This window comes from Cetorhinus maximus, chromosome 8 (assembly GCF_964194155.1).
Source record: "Cetorhinus maximus chromosome 8, sCetMax3.hap1.1, whole genome shotgun sequence".
Taxonomy (NCBI): Eukaryota; Metazoa; Chordata; class Chondrichthyes; order Lamniformes; family Cetorhinidae; genus Cetorhinus; species Cetorhinus maximus.
The window spans coordinates 69,947,211-69,953,210 of NC_135886.1; positions in this window are offsets into that span (position 1 = coordinate 69,947,211).

Sequence of the window (6,000 nt, forward strand, 5' to 3'; positions counted from 1 at the left end):
TGGGCTGCTTTGTCCTGGATGGTGTAAAGCTTCTTGAGTGCTGTTGGAGCTGCACTCATCCAGGCAAGTGGAGAGTATTACCTCACACTCCTAATTTGTGCCTTGTAGATGGTGGCTAGGCTTTGGGGAATTAGAAGGTGAGTAACTCTCTGCAGAATTCCCAGCCTCTGACCAGCTCTTGTAGCCACAGTATTTATGTAGCTGGTCCAATTCAGTTTATGGCCAATGATAACACCGGGATGTTTATTTTGGGGGATTCAATTATGGTAATGCCATTGAATGTCAAGGAGAGATTTTTAGATTCTCTCGTGTTGGATAAGGTTGCCATTGCCTGGCACTTTTGTGTTGTGAATGTTACTTGCCACTTATCAGCCCAAGTCTGAACATTGTCCACGTCTTGCTGCATATGGACACAGACTGCTTCAGGATCTGAGGAGTCACGAATGGTTCTGAATATTGTGCAATCATCAACGAACATCTTAACTATACCCTTGTTGACAAAGGCTTATGATGGAAAGAAGGTCATTGATGAAGCAGCTGAAGATGGTTGGGCCGGAGCGGCACCTGCCATTAATTAAGCGGCCACTTAAGGCCCTTAAGAGTCCAATTGGATGCGATTTTTCCTTGCCCTTGCGATTTCCAGCTCACCGCACGGACAAAACGGGCAGGCGGCCAGCCAGCATTTTCACAAACCTCATCCAAGGACGGGATAAAAAGGGTCAGCAGCATTGCCAGCGTGAGTAGTGAAGAGTGAGGAGATAGTTTGCAGCTGGTTGCTTATTGGTACTTGACAGCCTCATCTCTGTTCGGGGCTTCATTCTTAGCATTTCCAGGCTTCATTTCAGGACTCATTGCTGTCTTCAAGGCCCTTGGAGGATTCAGGCCATGTGGACCCTTCCAGATATCAGACAGAATTCTGTTACCCTGATATTGGGGATTGGGGTCTCCGCTTGAGGCATCTCTCTGAGGAGGAAGAGAGGGGCAAAAGGGAGAGGAGGCCACATGTACCTGTGCAGCTTCAAGAGCAGGGGCCTGTGGGAGGAGTGGCACAGGCACAAGGGGTGCAGGGCCAGCAGATTGTCCAAGGCAGAAGAGGCCGATGAAGACGCCACTATCCTGCTGCCAGGGTTTACAGGCAGCGATGTAGCTACCTCAATATGTCTGAGATGCAATGCTGAAGGAGGCTCCACCTCTCAAGGGAAAAGCATGACCTCCATTTGCCAGATGATTGGGCCTGAGATCAGCTCTATGTGGGTGAAAATCCTATGCCAGTGGCTTTGAAGGTTACAGTGGCCCTCAACTTCTATACCTCCGACTCTTCCCAGGGCTCAGTAGTGGATCAGTGTGGAGTCTCCCAATCAGCTGTCCACAGTTGCTGGTGACAGAAGCTCTGTTCAGGCAGGTACTGACCTTTATTCTTTACCATACGGACGAGGCCAGTCAGGCTGAGCGAGCCAGAGGCTTGGCAGCGATTGCTAGTTTCCCCCGCATCCAGGGTGCCATCGACTGCACACATATAGCCATCAAGGCTCCAGTGGTTCAGGTGGGTGCCTTTGTCAACAGGAAGGGATTCCACTCCATGAACATGCAGATACTGTGTGACCACAGGATGCAGATTCTGCAAGTCTGTGCAAGGTACCCTGGCAGCTCCCATGATGCTTATATCCTGAGACACTCCCAGGTGCTGAGGCTCTTCAGTACTTCAGCCTGACTGGATGGATGGCTGCTGGGTGACAAGGGCTATCTCTTGAAAAGTGGCTCATGATGCCTCTCAGCCACCCAAGAACAGAGGCACAGATGCGTTACAATATGAGTCATGCCTCCACAAGGGCGGTGGTAGAGAGGACCATAGGTCTTCTCAAGATGTGCTTCCGATGGCTGGACCGTTCAGGGGGAGCACTACAATACTTCCCAGAGCGGGTGTCACTGATGGTGGTTGCATGCTGCACTCTCCACAATCTGGCACTGGCAAGGGGGACCCACTGGAGGAAGAGGATCTTGAAATAGCTGCTCAGGCCACAGATGGTGAGTCCAGTAGTGAGTCCAAAGAGGAGCACAGTGAAGAGAACGTTGAAGACTTGGAGTCAGACCTCAGTAACTGCAGGGAGGCAGGGACACCAGGGACGCCTTGATCCAACGTTCCTTCAGCTAGGTTACCAAAGATCAGCTTCAACCGCTTGCCAGGGCTGCTGCCTTCATCCCGGATGCCTGAAAGGACCTTTCATTTGAACACTCAGTGCCTATGCAATAAAGTTCAGAGCCACTTATGTCTAGCATTACAGACTGGCGTTCCCCGCACCAGTGAAATAAAAAGGTGAAGCATACTCAGGCAATGACGACAACAATACAATTTACGACATTCTGACAGTTCAAAAATCATAACAGAAACATTTCTGGTATTCAACATCAGACCTATATACATAAAGTAAACAAAAATGAACATAAAATCACCCGTGACCTGTCCCTTTTGTGCTCATGGTGCCTTTAACTTACGTTTGTGAGTGCTGTGTCTAGGTGCTCACCCCTGGAGATAGCCTGCTGACCCTGCTGTCTTGTTGGCCTTGATGACCTTGGTGGTCATCCTCTGGCCAGTGGAGCCTGTGCTGGCCCTGCCTGGGAGGGAGCGGCCAGTGCCACAGCTGACATCTCCCCAGTCACCACAACTTCATCAGATGCCACGGTCACTGGCTGTTATGACCTAGCAGTTGGTAAAGGCTGAGTTGTTTAAATCCCAGAGGGAAACTTGAACAACTGTCATAACCTATATTTTCAATTAGTATGTTTGAGATGCAGCTCTGAATTCAGAAATTAAACCTCCAAGCCTCAAGAGGTTTTTTATATAAAACTTAAACATTTATTGATGTAACAGCTAATTAAACACATACACATGTCTACAAATTACTACCATAATCATTTTTAAACAAATTCCCAAATTAAGCACTCCCAGGTAAATCTTCACCAAGGCAACAACAACCCATAAACTTTAAACAGACACCAAGCAAAGCACATTTTATCTTACGAATTCAAAATGAGGTCCCCTGCAATTTGGTTTCTTTGGTTTCTTTATAACTAGTTTTCCCTTTGAATGTAAATTCTCATGGTATCTCTAGGTCTTTGAACTCCACCTCTTCCAACAATAAAATCCCTTTCATAGCACCAATTTTATGAGTAATATATTGCTTGGTGTCTCCTAGCTAGGTGCAAGATTTTACTCCCTTCTTTTGAATGGTTTATTCAAGAAATGCAAATGTACTCTTTAGCTTACTGTTCACCCAGTTAACATCTCAAAACTACTATACATCAAAGCACCCAGACTATCTGGCTTTAATCTAATTAAGCCACACACCCACAGACACAGACCCTACCACAAGTCCAATTTAAAAATAATTTTCAATAACATTATATATAAATATCTTCATGACACTGGCGGAGGGGCGGAGGAGCTGCTGCCGTCATTTAGAGTGCTCTGAGAGGAACCCGCAGAGACGATTGGAAGCTCGTGCGCCAAAGCGAGTTGCTGTAGACCTCCCTGCACACCACTGATGGACGAGCACCTAGCTGGGATACTGGGTGCCTCATCGACCTCCCACATTGACACTGACCACCTGAGGTCAGTGCCTGTGTGAGGGCTTGCAGGTCCTAACGCAACCCCAGGTACTCTGATTCTGACCCTGGAGCTGCCTCTCCAAGAGACTTGCCACTCAATGGAGGAGGCAGTGCACTCGACCATGACGATTAATACAGTGCTCATGCTCTGCATGGACTCCTCCACGACAGAGACCATGGCTTGCATATCCTCATGGATCTCCGTCAGATCCTCCCGCACATCTCGCTGGACATCCAGCATTTCTGCCTAATAGACAACTCCGGAGGCTCATCATCAGCCTTTGACCGAGCATTGTCCTGGTCCCCAGCAGTCCTCCGACTGTCGGCGCCCTGGGCACTCTCTGTCTTTGCCTGCACCTCAAGCGATTGTGAAGTGCCCTCATCAATGTGCACCGAGATACTAGCCGCCGCTCTAATGCCCACCGAGGTGCTGGTATCTGCGCTGGTGCCTGCTTCAGAGAGTGGGTGTGACGCAGGTGCAAATGATGCCCGGTGGTCCTCTGGTATTAGGGGTGGCCTTTCGGGGTCTGGAAAGCGAACGCCTGCTGGCGAACCTAAAAGGGAGAAGAAGGGCATGTCATTAGTTTAAGTCATCACACTGTCACTGTGCATGCCAGGTACCCTGGTGAGACAATGGAGATCTGCATCACGGTGCCATCATCTTCCAATGATCAACGGGGACTTCAGGTTCGAGGCTCACATCAATGAAGAGACTACACTAGAATGGTTGCATAAGCCAAAGTCTCACCTTTGTGCACTGGACTCTTAACTTCGTCTGGCACCTCTGCTTCTCCACGCCCGGTTGCACGTGGGGCATGCTGGCTCTCGAGCTCCAAGGCATCTTGCTCGTATCTGGAGAGGAATAGGAGGCTAGCGGGGCCTCCGCCAGTCTGCAACCTTTCTATTTTGTTGAGGGCCATCTTCTCCTGAAACAACAGAGGAGCATTGATTAGTCCACTCTGTACCTGCGGCGCCATTGCAGTCTGGCCAACCCCAGCTGAGGAGCACCTGGCAGGGCACTTGCAAATCATGGTCCTTGAGCCACAAGGCACTCAGTCCAAGCAGCCAGAGCTCACCCCCTTAGCCAGCTCCGGCATGAATGATAGTTGGCACTCAGACTCTAGCACCCCTGAGGTCCACGGGGGGGACAGCTCGACCTTAACACATCTGCACACTGATCAACGCCAACATGGTACTCAGCCTTCCTGAGTGCAGTGGGTCATTGAAGTGCTTCTGGCACTGCACCCATGTGCGCCGCACCACATCATGGCTGCTCACTATTGCTGCCACGTCCTCCCATGCCCTCTTGGTGAATGCGGTGGCCTGCTCCTCCCATCCCTGGGGACAAGGGTATCCATCCTTGCAGCCACCTACTCCAGGAGGACGGCGAGGCCCTCATCAGAAAAGCGGGGTGCCGTGTGCCCACCTGACCTGCTCCCCTGCCTGCCACATCCAGCTGCACTCGGGTCCACTGCAAAGGTTCAGGGGATGTCCTCCATGGCTGCCTCTACCACTTTTAAACCAGCCGCCAGGTCGCCCTTGGGCCTGGCAGCCTACAGGCCCCCGCATCTGCTCCACCCTTCCCAGCCAGTGCGGAGCCATGTTTCACGCTGGGCGGGTCCTAATTGGCCCCAGCCAGCCCATCGCGTCTGCCCAACAAAAGAAAAATCCTGCCCATAGAATAATATCAGCAAGTGAGGTAAAGTCTGGGATCTAATTGTGAGATTTCGATGGTATCCAAATTAGCAAGACCTGAGTGATGCTGTCTGTAAACTGAAACTACCAAATGATATTAAAACCTTAAAATAAATCGAGGTTACTGACTTTGTCCTGAAATAAATTGATGTGATAGTCAGTGGTAGGTGTCAGAGTGGAAATGCAGTTGTTGCGTGATGTCAATTTCAGGGTTAATTGTAACATGAATCTTTGCAGTTTGAAATCATCTACAGAAGATTAACCTGAGTAAGCACCTTTATAAATGATGCAATGCAATACTGAGAATTTAATCAGTGTAAGCGTATGTTTCTGTTTTATCTAACACTAAATGAAGTAGTAAATAATTCTGATGTGATTGCATGGAGAAAGGCAAGCTAGTTTTATTTTGTATTCCACATTTTTGATTTTAAAGTCCAATTAAATTTGCTCACAATTGCTATAGAAGTGTTGTACATGAGCCCAGTTTGGAATACTTACAGCACATTTTGTCACTGGGAAGCTATTATTGTTACTTCATTGTGATGTATTCTGAGTGGTGGGACATCATAATTCCCTTCCATGCCAAGCAGCACATAAGGCAACGCATTTCTTCCATGCTTTTAAATTCAGCAGCTCGTGCTCTGGGTTTAGCATGTAATAAGATCCTTTTAAAAAAAAAATGTGCAGAAGCCATTAGCT